The 14,663-nt window shown below is 38.5% G+C and overlaps 1 long non-coding RNA gene across 1 annotated transcript in view; it reads left to right on the forward strand.

Annotated features, from left to right (window-relative positions):
- LOC117596386 (uncharacterized) overlaps positions 1-14,663 on the forward strand; it is a 60,372-nt gene that overhangs the window by 29,634 nt on the left and 16,075 nt on the right. The window lies entirely within an intron of this gene.

The raw sequence follows: 14,663 nt of genomic DNA on the forward strand, positions 1-14,663 counted from the left end.
CTTTAAACAACCTCATACACAAGTCTCTGAATAAACATCACAGATCAGTGATTAATGAAGAACGAGAAGTGATGCAGATGGAAGGAAATGGAGAAAGAGCGAGTGTATGAGATAGATGGAGCTGTAGAGTGAAAGAGAGAGGGAAGGAGAGAAAACAGGACTGGAAGGAAATGTTAAAGGGAACCAAAGGAGAAAGACAGAATGAGATGGATGGTAAAGAAAGAGAACGAAAGAGAGATGGATGGAGAGGGAAGAGAAAGAGAGAGAGATGGAGAGTAAGCTTTAAAATCCCCTTGTCTTGCATCTTTGTTAAATTACACAGAGAACCGCTTTCTATTTTCTTTTTTTCCTTCAGGGTCCAAAGACACAAACGAGGCCTCGAGGGCAGCAGCCTTTTGTTTACTGTTGATTATGTGTTCAAGGAGGGATGAGTGTGTGTGTATGTGTTTGTGTGCATGGGTGTGTGTGAAGAAAATTATGGAAAGATAATTAATCCTTTCAGGGGTAAACAAACATGTTATCTTGAAAGCGACGCGAGTAGCTATTATGATAATTCGGCGTCATGGTGGCTGTTTAAAGTTGTAATTAAAAGCTACAGGCCGTTGTCCTCCGAATGTGGGTTTCACCTTTGTGCATTAAAGAGAGGCTTCCTCAAAAGTTTCATTTGGACTAGATTCCTTGGAGTGTGTGTGTGTGTCTGTGTGTGTATTCATCTGTCATCAGGTAAAACATCCTGTTCAGACACAAACCTCTGGGACCCAGAGATGTTTTGAGGACAAAATTCTGGTCCCCATTATGCAGTATATGAGGAAGTGCAAAGGTTTATGTGTGTGTGTGTGTGTATTTCTATTTCTATATCTTCCCCACAATGATAGGAAGGTCTGACAGTTTTACCTTGTGAGGCCTTTTGGTTGGTCCCTACAAGGCAACTGTTTTTAACTAAAACTAAAAAAAAAAACTAAAAGAGACCAAATGTTTCTTTATGGTTACTGAGATTAGGTTTATGGTTAGGTTTAGCTTTAGGCATAGCATTAACTAGCTACATTAATAATTATGTCAGTGGAAGGTCCTCACAAGGATAGTTAGACAAATGTTTGTCTGTATGTATGTGTACAGTATGTGTATGTCTGTGTGTTGTGACTACAGTACATTTCCGCACTAAAAATAAATATACGCAAACTTGATTACTAGCAGTGACTGGACTCTGTATACTGTATATAGATACACTATATGGCCAAAAGTATGTGGACACCTGACAGTCACACTGTTATGTGGTTCTTCCCCAAACTGTTGCCACAAAATTGGAAACACACAATTGTATAGGATGTATATGTTTGCTGTAGCATTACAATTTCCCTTCACTGGAACTAAGAGGCCAAACATGTTCCAGCATGACAATGCCCCGTGCACAAAGCAAGCTCCAAGAAGACATGGACTGCCAAGGTTGGAGCAGAAGAAATTAAGTGTAGTGCACAGAGCCCTGACCTCAACCCCCCTGAACACCTCTGGGACAAACTGGAACGCAGACTGCACCCCAGACCTCCTCACTCGATATCAGTGCCTGACCTCACTAATGTTCTTGTGGCTGAATGAGCACAAATCCCCACAGCCACGCTCCAAAATCTAGTGGAAAGCCTTCCCAGAAGAGTGGAGGTTATTATAACAGCAAAGGGGGACTAAATCAGCATCCATATTTGGCCATAGTGTATAAAGAGTATACAGCAATGTTACTAGTTTGTATTATATCTATTCTAATCTGGTTTATTATATTAGTAAACAAACAGCTATAGTAGACAGACCTTCAGGGCAAACTTGACACACTTCCAACACTAGGAAGGAATTAAGCTTCCTTTAATAATTACCGTAATTATATGCTCAATCTCTGTCAAGTGTTTAGACGTAAGATGACTTTTATTTTTATTGGTCTTAATTTTCTTTTCTTTAAATAGCTCTCTCTCTCTTTCCTTCTGCTCATGATGTTTATTTTCCTCCATTTGAATTGAGCTAATGCATCTTCTGTCTTTAAGCCTGTACAAAAGCATTTAGGCAAATCTTTCACGGTGATTGATGGCTCCTGGTTGTTACACACTTAGCCAGAGTTACTGGAATGAGCACAGCTTTGGAGAAAGAGATGTGCAGCCAGATTAATGCTTGGGTAACACGTTGATCATGTAATACAACAGATAACAGTCCTTTTGCACCACAAAAATACATATTGTCATTGCCTGACCTTCATAATAGATAGATTACTGGAGATAAATTGTCAAATACCGGCACAACGTTAAGTTCCTTTACTATTCAGTGCACGGAAGTTTTTTTTGTACATAAATATACAGAATAATAAACAGATGGCCTTAACAGTAATGAAATGTTATAACATGGCATAGTCAATTATGCAAACACAACACAATGTACCCTTGCTTGAAAATCAGAAGCATTATCTTCTGCTTTTGCTGATTTGTCATTGAGATGAGCCCAGCTGTTCGCACCATATTTCACCTTCCTAATCCACAAGGGCGATAAGCACAAGAATCATGTGCTGTCAAACCCGAAAACAAGCTTTATTTACAATCATCAACTTCCATTTATTCAGACCATGTCAGCTGTGCACTAGTGAATGATGAGGTTTTATATATTACTCAAAAAATTGTAAACAATCTGAATTATTGAAGCATGGCAAATGTAGATAAAGGAACTGGCTGCAGATTAAGTCCAGACCTTGAAGTATCCAACACTCATGTATCACTGTCCTCCAGTATGCAGTCCACAGTGAATAATAAACCATGCTTAGGATGCATGCAAATATATGCAGATGTAAAATTATTCACATACCTCTGCAGCATTCAGATGTTAAGTAGTTTAGAGATAGCAGTATTTTTAAGCATGTCTTTTCAGCGTTCCCTTAACAATGGAAGAATTCTTCAAGGTTGGATACTGGCTAATGTTATTTTCTCCATCAAGCATTAACATTCATCAACCAATCAATAACGCTCACCTAATACACATTAACAATAGTCAGCAAACATCAACATCATTCACCATAAACCATCATCAAACGCCAATATTTACCATCAAGCACAAACAATCTATAGCAATCATCAACATTCTCTATCAAATACCAATGTTCACCAACAAAACACCAACATTCACTGACAAAACACCAACATTCACTAACAGAACACCAACATTCTCCATCAAACACCAACATTCACTGACAAAACACCAACATTCAGCAACAAACACTGACATTCACCAACAAAACAAATATTCACCAACAAAACTCCAACATTCTCCATCAAACACCAAGATTCACCAACAAAACACCAACATTCTCCTTCAATCTCCAACATAATTTAACATTCTCCATTAAACATCAACATTCACCAACAAAACACCAACATTCTCTATCAAACACCAACATAATCCAAACACTAGCCTTCTCCATCAAACAAAGCATTTTCCATCTATCACCAACATTGACCAACAAAACACCAACATTCACCAACATTCTCCATCATTCTCCAACATTCTCCATCATTCTCCAACATTCTCCATCAAACACCAACATTCACTGACAAAACACCAACATTCTCCATCATTCTCCAACATTCTCCATCAAACACCTACATTCTCCATCATTCTCCAACATTCTCCATCATTCTCCATCAAACACCAACATTCACCGACAAAACACCAACATTCTCCATCATTCTCCAACATTCTCCATCTAACACCAACATTCTCCATCATTCTCCAACATTCTCCATCAAACACCAACATTCGCCGACAAAAAACCAACATTCTCCATCATTCTCCATCAAACACCAACATTCTCCATCATTCTACAACATTTACCAACAAACAACCAACGTTCGCGAAACATATTTTAACAATCTTCAGCAAATATCAACAATGTTCACCATAAACTATCATCTAACACCAATATGCACCATCAGACACCTGTGTAAGATGTTGTTATAGAAATGTTAATGTATTTTGAACAAGTACGTTAATATAATAGCTGCTGAAAATTAATCAATCTGACCAATCAAGATAGAGAATCAATAATATAATATATATATAAAGCATCTTTCTTACAAAAAGGCTCACATCTCCTTTTTTTTTTTTTAACATATACATCTTTACATCTGATCTTTTGCCAAGTTATATTATGGGCAATAGATTGGATTTAAGTGTCTATTTTTAATAGCAGTTCTCAATCATCATGTCAAAAGTCAACTCCTCAGCAAACCCTAACTCAAATGTTCCTGTGCATGTGTGTGTTGGCGTGTATGAGGTCTTTCTTCACAAGAACAGTGACGTGCCAGAAGTGGGCACTCAGTGAGTAAACACTGCTGTCAGCCTGTAATTGCTCTGTCACACCACAAAACTAATGGCGTCCCACCCGCTCCTTGATTTTACCTAAAACAGCAATCTAAGGGTTTTACGACAGACACACACACACACGCGCACTCACATGCACACTCTTTCTGTCCTCTTGCCATCTACTATGTCAAAGGACTTTTTTTCCATTGTTTATATGGAAATGCACCAAGAATGTCAGGATCGATAAGCCATTAATCATTGTCTTCATTAATCAATATGTTAAATGATTATAACAGTCTTAATAAGTCTACAACTAAGAAATTACTATTATTATTAATATACTTATTACAACAATTTATAATAGTCCTACTGTGGGTTCAAAAGGAAATGGACGGCATCAAATTATTATGCACAATATCACGTATGTTGAGTATTGTGATATATCGTTTATCCGATGATCAGCTCAGGAGAGTACGCTTCTGCTGTGTTGTGCTATTTGTATTGCAGACGCTTATAAAAGCGTCTCTCTGCGTAGGGGATAGAGTAACAGCACAAAGCCATGTGCATTAACATGTATAGAAAATACAGCGTCTGGAGTATTTTTAGATAATGGAATTAAACTGCTGTCTGCTGGGAAATACGCAAGATCGTCCATCACACACTGCACCGGTACGTCCATTAGGGGTACAAACACACACACACACTCGCGCTTGCACACACACACACAAAGTGGAAAAAAGGTGGCATTAGACACGACTCTCTGCGTGAGCAGACTTTAAAAGCACTTAAGATAATGCAAACGATGGTATAGTACAATATTGAGGGTTTAGGCTGCATTATATTATTAAAATCATGTAAGAGCCACATTATTTACATATTCATCTGCTCTTTATACATGGCTGAGCTATGAACATTTATAAAAAGAAGAAAAATAGTTATCTGACCTTCATCTTACTGTGTTTAAAACAAATACCCTATTGTATTTCAGTTTCTGTGCACGTTGATTGTTTCATGAGCATAAACGTGCCAACATTTATTCTCCACTTTGTTGCCTTAAATGGCATCAATTCATAATTTTTGGGGTTTGGTGCCCTGTGATTTGTAACACCAGATTTTTTGAAAAGCAATATGTTACCAAGTTAAAGGTAGGCCATCTAAGGCTACTTTTGCTAAAATAACCCATTTGCGATGGTAACTTTTGGAGCTCAGGCCTTGTAAGTGACACGTATGAAGGTCTTCATTCCATGTCAAATTTTCATCTCCCGCTTCCATTCCATCTACAGGTTTTTAGTAGAATTGAAATCCAGAGACTGTGATGGCTATCAAAACACTGATTTCATCTTGCCACATATTCATCTGTTTGATTTGGATGTATATTTGGGTTTATGGCCTGGTTTGAACCAACTGGTAGATACAACCAAGGTTTTTGGATAAAATATCCTGCTAATTAACCAATTAGAAATTTTTTACAAGAGTCTAAGAACCAACAGCCATCAAAGAGCCCCAAATCTACCCACATATTTTACAGTATTTATCAGGGATTTTCCTTGAATGCAGTTTTTTTTTCTGCCAAACCTGTCAATCATGTTCATAGCCGATATGTTTGATTTTGCTCTCAACTGACCACAGCATTCCAGTTCCAGTGACATTTGGTCTTGTTCAGGCACCAGAAGGGCTTCTTTTGTGTAACATTTCCAAACAGTTTGCCATATACAGTACATCACTTCTCTATGTCCATCTGAAAAGAAAAAAAAGGCACAGTGGGATTCGTCCATTTTTGCTGGAGATATTGCTGAAAACCTCATTTTGTTCCATGTATGTAGGTCTAAGTATTTTTCTAATATCATTTTTTCCTAATGTTGAAAAACTGAAATCTGTGCAATTATTAGCTCTACATTAACTGTTATTACAGCTTTCAGGCTTTTTGCATGTTCCTTCTCTTTGCAAGATTGTGAAAAACCATGGGTATGACTGTGGTATAATTGTAACACTTGTTATAATTGTATAGTTTCTTGCTTCAGAGGCTCTCAGACTGTTAGGTGTGGAAGGTGGCAGCGATGAAATAAAAAAAACGTCCACCTCATTTCCTCATAAAGCTCATAAAAACATTATCCTTTTTTTCTCTAATCATAGGATTATGGTTAAGTATGGTCATGGTTTTCCCACAGATTCTATAAGAAAAACTGAAAAAATGGGGGGAAAAAATACATCTTTTTTAGCTCTGCATCATCAAGTAATTACAATACATCTTTACAAGGACAAAAATTATAAGGTGCAATCTTTCGCATACTACAGCCTCTGCTATCCTCTGCCATCTCTACCTTTCAATCATTTTTTTTCACACCAGTGAAAAAAAATGGTGATTTTTCTGCATGCGCTTCATCATACATCACATTTATTGTTATTTTCTAAGTTATCCCCAGTTTAACAATGATCTTTTTCTAATATACAGTACATATAAGTTTACAGCATTCCAGCTGACCCACATGATGTTATAATTGTGCCACTTTGCCTGTACAACAGCAGCGCAGGACTCCTTTTGGATTCAGTAAAAAAAAATTTATTTGGTAAACTTGCACTTGAAATGTAGAAAACATATGCATGATGTTAAGCGGTAAGTATGAATTCTCTAATTTAAATCATCACTAAGCAACTAAACTCAAACCACTTAAAAAATTATCAAAATCATATCTAAGATTAAGAGAAGATACATAGATTGGGGATTTTGAAAATAAATATTCTCATTGTATTGCTGTAAAACTTTAGGTTAGGTTCAACTTTATTGTCATTGTCAGAGTACAAGTACAGAGACAACTAAATGCAGTTAGCATCCAGTAGTGCAAATAGCAAATGAGTTAAAATGAGATAACAAGGTTCTGGTGCAATAAGTTAACAGTGTACAGGTAAAGCTAAACAGTATGATTCATACCAGTAATGCAAATGGCAATTAAGTTAAATGGAATAAATAAGAATTATGGTGCAGTTATTTGAGATAAACAGTATGCAGGTAGAGGTAAGCAGCATGATGCATGCAATATGGTGCAGTGGATACGTACAGTGGATTAAATGCAGATGTGCAAATAGCAATAATGTGCAAATAACAATCTGATATAAATAATAGCAATAATGACAGATAATGCAGTAAAGTGCAAGTACTTGCAAATAATTAAAGGCATAGTCTGGGACAGTTGGTGTTTTTTTGAAGTCTGTTGAGATGTGTGTGTTCCCTACGACTAGGGTGAAACTACATCATCATCTCTGCTGTGGCTGTGGCCCATTTAGGCTTGTTTTTCCTCCGTGTAACATGAACAGTCGGAGACATGACCAGTATCACATTTATCTCTGCAGCACTGATGAAGCTGCACTGGTTTTATTGCCTATTTATTTGAATTATTCATGGCTAAGACGATGTCTACCATGGAATGAGCATGGCACTATGGAGAAAATCGAAGATATCTTAAATGCAGGAGATTGGAGTTTCTAAGGCTCAAGGCTAGTTTTACATGGTTGATTTGGAAGGTTAAAAAGTGTAGGATTCATTTAAGCTTTCTGTATATATGTATGGGATTTGTGAATTTGTGCTTTCAGTTTGGGAATGTGTGTTTGGGAGCAAATGATACACTCACCCTTCATGTCTTGATAACACTACTGTTGGACAACTAGGACATATGAAATGCTGTAAAAAAAATAAAATAAAATGAAAAAATAAAAATAAAAAAAAAAAGCTAGCTAATGATTACCACGTAACCATATAACAGACAATGTAAAGGCACAGCGGCAGTGAAAACAAGACAAAACAATCAGAAATATCAACATTTCCCTCAGATGTGCTGGTTAGCTATTAAGAAAAGACACCAAACAGCTAAAATTACACTGTAATTATAATTAGCACTGAATGCTAACTGAAACAGAGTAGGGAAGTGTGGGAAGGGGGATGGGAGAGAGTGGGGGAGGGGTTTGGAGGGGTTACAATAACAACAAATGCAACAGATCATGCCAACAGCACTCACACAAAATAAGCTACTAACTCTCATGACGATATGTTTGAAAGATTGAATATCGTGGTATATCTTGCAACCGATTATTAGCTTCCACCTGGTATGAACCTGTGCCTTTACATTTGTGTGAAAAATGCAGGCAATCTTGTTCCCATTTTCTCAGGCTCTGTGAAAGCACATTAAAACCCCATCGATCCTCCGAACTCTGCAGTGTAATCCGAACGTAAAGAGGAAAAAACACACACAGCCAGCGTATAGATTCACAGCAGAGCGGGGGAACGAGCGCCGATCAATAGCAGTGATCAGGAATAAAATAACCTTTTGATGACCAGAGGAAACGCGATCCATTCGTCCCAGTGGTATTGATTCTCCCCCTCCCTCGTTCCTCGTTTTTCTTGAGTGCTTACGCAAAACAGGAAGAAAGATAATAGTGGGAACACCTACAGCAGTGTGAAGACATAAAGGTTGGAAGATAAACTCGGTTTGCATGGATCACGTTAAACTGCGAGAAAAGGTGAACTTTCAGGATGCAGTGTGGAAGAGGATGGGAAAGGGAGTGACAGCGAGAATGAGGACTGTATTCTCTGTTAAACTAAGAGTTGGAAAAATCATGTAAACAAGTTTCCGCTACCTCAAACGTAGTTTGTTGCACTTTAATGCACTGAAGTTATGAAGCTTATGTAGCAAGTAATGAAGTAATAAAAGCTTATCATTTTTGTTCACACAGACGCTCTGATGTGGTTTAGGACACAGTGGGACTGCTATAATCTATAAACATGAACAAAAATAAGTTTACAGAGTTCATAATTTACTTATAAATTTGAAGAAAGTAAATCATTTCCTTTACTTGTTAGCTATATCCTCACAGCTTCAGCACAAAGCTAAAGAAGAAAAATGTCACACACAAAACATGTTCAAGTTGACTTGGCTTAAAGGAGAAAACAGTTTAATCTCCAAATCCAAAGTTTTGCTGAACTGGGGATTTTAGGACAGAGGTGAACTTTCAGGATGTAGTTTGGAAGAGGATGGGAAAGAGGGTGAGAGCGGATGGATGGATGGAAGGATGGAAAGAAGGGAGGAAGGAAAGAAAAGGTGAACTTTCAGGATGTAGTTTGGAAGAGGATGGGAAAGAGGGTGAGAGCAGATGGGTGGATGGATGGATGGATGGATGGATGGAAAGAAGGGAGGAAGAAAGAAAGAAAAGGTGAACTTTCAGGATGTAGTTTGGAAGAGGATGAGAAAGAGAGTGAAGTGTCCATTTTAGGAAGACAGGAAGGAAAGAAAGAAAGAAAGACAGATGGAGTGATGAGACAGAAAGTAAGTTGTCTTGCTGTGTGTGCGATTTTCTATGATTTTTTTCTCGAGTGTGTTTCGTCATTTAATGTCAGAAAACAATACTTTGTTTTGTCCACAGCACAGAGAGAGAGAGAGAGAGAGAGAGAGAAGAATGAGAAAAATTGAGTGAGGGAAACATAGGATGAGAGAGCGCAATGCTTGAAGGGATGCAAATTGATTTCATGCTGTGAGAATAAGAGAAGGTTGATGTATTTGCTTTGTGCTGAGGAGAATTGAGCTCATTTCTTTCTGCAGGTGATTTGTGTGTGTAAGCACTAAAGGAAACGTGCTGTTTTAAAGCAAACTCTCTTACTGTACGCTACACATTTAACCCCATCAGGTGAAACATCCCAGTGCTCTTCAGGGCATCGGTGATGACGGGCTGGTGAGATGTGCAGCACTGCTCAGCCGAGTTACTATTATCACCTTGAAGTTGTTTACGTTCTGTACGTCCTGAAGTGTTTTGTGTAAGATGTTTGGAAGGAGTCTCCAGTGTCAGCGCTTTGTAATCGTCAGAAGTAAAGCTGTAATTTTAAGGTTTCTGACACGGGCTAGTCTTCAGGACTTTGTGCTTGGCAGTTTTGACAGGCTGTGGGGTTGTTGTTGTTTTTTTTGTCTTTTTAACTCGAAGAGAGAAAAAAGAGAGCGAGGGAACGACTGTTTGTAGCTGCTATAAGGTAAGTGATAACAGGAACTAACTTGTTTTGCGGACGTTCCGCAGCATTAAATGTACCAATACACGGATTACAAGTATGACGTTGTTTAAAAAATAAAAAACTAAAAAAAAAAAGTGTTGAGAAATTGTTGTGGTGTAAGAGGAATAAAACACTTTGAGGCATGCTGTTATAGGAAACTAATCAACTTCAGGATGGTAACAGTAACTACTACACCACTGAATAATACACTCCTCTGTGTGGTGCATACTGTCATCTCTACTACCCTCAGTCAATAAGAACACATTGTTGTGGTCTGATATTAGTGAAGAATGATGGAGTCTTGGTTCTCTCTCTCTCCCTCTCTCTCTCGCTCTCTCTTTGTCTCTCTCCCTCTCCCTCTCTCTCTCTCTCTGTAGTGTTCTTCATGCGTGAGTGCTGAAGGAAGTCTAATTAAGCTAATGCAGCAGATGTGTCATAAGGTGGCCGTAGTGGACGGGTGGGATGATTTAGTGTGTGTGTGTGTGTGTGTGTGTGTGTGTGTGTGTGTGTGTGGCCACACCACATACTGATTTATTGCGCTTTTAGTTGCGTTCTGTGGGACTCGATTAACTGAAGGTGCCAAGGGGCCGTCTGTTCAAGGACAACACACACGCGCACACACACACACACACATTTAGCCATAGAGCCAGGATGAGAACATGTAGTATGTGTGTACATATATGCTTCTGGCAAATGTGTGTGTGTGCGTGAGTGTGATCTTGCATGCATGTATATACTCAGATATGTGTGTGATTGTGTGTATGTATGTGTATTCGTGTCTGCAGAGGGCAGTAAAGGTTCCCACAGAGGTCTCTCCTCCTCTCTCTATTAGTGTTAGCCTCAGCAGCAAGGTGGACACACCCATATCTGCAGAGGAAGGATGGAGGGATGAGGGAAAGGAGGGAGAGAACAAGAGATCAAAGCTATGGAAGAAAGGAGCGAAATATATGTTACTTATGTCACACAAATATAAACGACATTGCACATGGTTTGTATTGTTGCATTGTGTGTGTGTGTGTGTGTGTGCGCGCGTGCGTATATGGTGCAGAACTCTTATCTCCACAAGCGCATTAAGTGTGTAAACCAGGTTCAGTGAGTTCAGCTTCATCTACAGGACGTGATTTGTTAGTTTATAATATACACTCGTGCCAATCCTGCATCGTGTCCTTCGACAAGGAAGAAAAATAATGGCAGTGAGTCAGAATAAATGCTTTTAAAAGAAGAACCGCACACACACACACACACACACACACAGCGAGAGAGAGAGAGGCACAACTTCTTCTCTTATAAGTCTTTTTCAGTAACACACTGGAAGTGCTGGATTCAAAGAAATTATTAATAACAATTCCACCGCAGATTCAGGATTGTGGTTTTAATTTTGCTATTTTTTCCAAAAATCTTTCCAGCCAGGGCTTGAAACTTGAAACTGGGACCAGTGGATAAAATGGTGCTGTTCCTACATACATATATACATACATACACACATATATACATACATACATATATACATATATAAAGAAAGAAAGAGTTTTATATAGTCTGTACATACAGTATATGTGAGGCTTGTAGAATGTTCTGTTGTTGTTTCCCTATTTCTCTGTTCTTCTATTTTGGGTGGTACTTTCCTGGTACTTTATTTCCTTGCTACCTCCAGACAATGTTCTGCTCCCTGTATCTTGATTCCCTCGTTATGTTTTCTGGTTCGCATAAAAAGTAAATAGAGTCTGTATACACTTGATGAAGTAACAGAAGAAACACAGATGCCAGGATTGGCTAGTGTTGCTGTGATGGACAGAGGACAGAGAGTATGCCATCCCTCCTACCCAGAGAGCACGGCCAATTTTGCTCCCTTGGTTCCTAGCATCATCGGGAGTTGAGCTATCGACCTCCAGATGATAGGGCGAACACTTTTCTGTGGAGCTGCTCAGGAGCCCCGTTGTTTCATTGTTTTGATGTTGAACCTCCTTCCAGTTCTCTGTTTTAGGGTGAAATTTGTCGCTATGCCTGATAAGTTCCTTCTACGTTAACTTTCCAAGCCAATATGACGGTTTTTAGCATCTGCTTACAGCTTCTTGATTGTCAAATAAAATCAAAAATTTTAAAGTGAAAGTGGGCTTGTTAAGAAAATCATTCTGACCCTTCAGTAGTTTATCAGAATAAAGCTTTGAAATAATGTTGTTGGAACCATAGTATTCCGCCATACTGATATATCGTCATGCACGTAGTTCCAACTACATCATCCATCCAGAGACCCTGACTCTCTCTCACACACACACACACACACACACACACACACACTGACACATTTCCAAACTTTTCCATCAATGGGAATTTGAGTCAAAATTCTGACACATAGAGGTGTGTGTGTGTTAGAAGAGATGAGCCGTGACGATTTCAAATATGAATGCAAATGATGGCGTCACCCCACAAACATGCTTCTATGTTGAAAACTGACATCCAGAAAGTTCTGAATTCCTCAGGATGTGTGTGTGTGTGTGTGTGTGTGTGTGTGAGGGAGGGGAAGAGGAAATCGTGGCCTGTTTTCACTCGCTGTTGTTGATGAAGTTTTTTTGGGGTGTAGCATGGCAGCTTCTTACGACTGATTCGACAACTGTGAAAAACATGGTAATGAGGCGACATGCAGATGTTTTTGGAAAATATCGAATTCGTTCCAGCACATGCACCACACATACTAATATGACAGCTACTTCCAGGAGATTCGAATTAACATAAATTAACATACAACTGATTATGAAAGCAGATGTTTTCTCCTGCCCGTCGTTTCTGTAGTGTTGATGCACACATTCACAGATTTTCCGCTCAGGAGTCAAAATTGCACAGCACCTATGTTGCATAAGTGATAACTTGTAGCACAAAAAAAAAAGACTGAAAAGTGAAGTTTTGCATTTCGTAGCAATTTGGTTGCATTCCGTATGAAGATTTATTTAAATGAGCAATTCACTTTTGAGTAAAGGATTTGGATATTTTTACCACCTCTATTTAATTGCTTCGGTTTCCTTTTACAAACAAGTTTCCCCACCATATTTTGATGTTTGCTAATGGTAGTATTTTTTAGATTGCAATGCCTTCAGCGTAGGATCCTGAAGTCTAACACTGATGTTGCTTCTGTCCCTTGGACCCCCAAGGGGCTATCTAACAAACTTCACTCGACTGAATAAATTATTGGAACGGTGCTTAAAATAGCCAAGGGAATTCACTCGACTAACATTGTGAAGGGAAGGTGCTGCTGAAATGAGTAATGCAACAGGGTCCTGATGTTTTATTCCACTTTTAAAGCACAGCCACAAGCCTATACTTTTTGAGTATGGGTGAGACAGCTTGAGAAAGGTAAATACTTAGAGATCATTAGTGAAGGTGAAGTGGGTACAAATGTTCAGTGAAGATTATTAACTGTGACTATAATCTGAGATTGGTTTATCTGCATTTCCAGGACAGTTTTGGAAGACAGAAGGATGATGGGACATTTTAAAGATGTGCTTGTATGTAATTCTGGACCAAATGTAGTAGAAGGAGACAGATGTGTAAAATTATCATTTATTTTTCCTGAAATAATTACACAGAGACAAAGACACACAATATATCAGGCACAAAGGAAGTGCTTTCATTATTATATTTATAGATTAGAGCTCACCAGTCATTTATTCCAGTAAGAGCATCGTAACAACCGATAACGAGTGTCTAATATCCCAAACACACAAAGGAAATTCCTCCATTGTTCTCGTAACAATGCCATTAGATGTATGGTCATAGTCGCAGTTTATGGATGAGCACTAATCCAAGAGCCTTTGCTGCTATGTCATTAGAGCCCATAAAAGTTAATGTGCTTGAAGGTAAGAGGGTAAAAAGCTCTCGTTAAAGGGTAAATGAGTGCAGGGACCAGCAAAAAGCTTCTCTTCACAAGGGCTTAGACAGCACTTTTAGATTGAAGTGGACAGGTTATTCTATTGTGGTGGGGAAAGCTACTGTTCATTAATGCTAAAATGTTAAATAATTCTACTAATGAAATCTGTAAATCCATTAATTATTTGTAAGGGCAATGTTATGAACATAATAATAGTATTTCAATAAAAAGTCTAAGGTCACCAACCAGCTAGGCTAGCTAACAATGTGATAACACCAGTAGCTAATTATCAAGACTAGTGTTTACTGGTCAAAAGTTAGTTACTGCCTCAGTCTGCATTATTGTGGTGGCTAGAAAGGGGGCCATGCATCACACTTTAATAAGGATTCTGTCTTCCATGCCTACATTTACAGCTTTTGACAGTCACAGATATCCGGTCTCAGCTGG

This window comes from Pangasianodon hypophthalmus, chromosome 28, assembly GCF_027358585.1.
Source record: "Pangasianodon hypophthalmus isolate fPanHyp1 chromosome 28, fPanHyp1.pri, whole genome shotgun sequence".
Lineage (NCBI taxonomy): Eukaryota > Metazoa > Chordata > Actinopteri > Siluriformes > Pangasiidae > Pangasianodon > Pangasianodon hypophthalmus.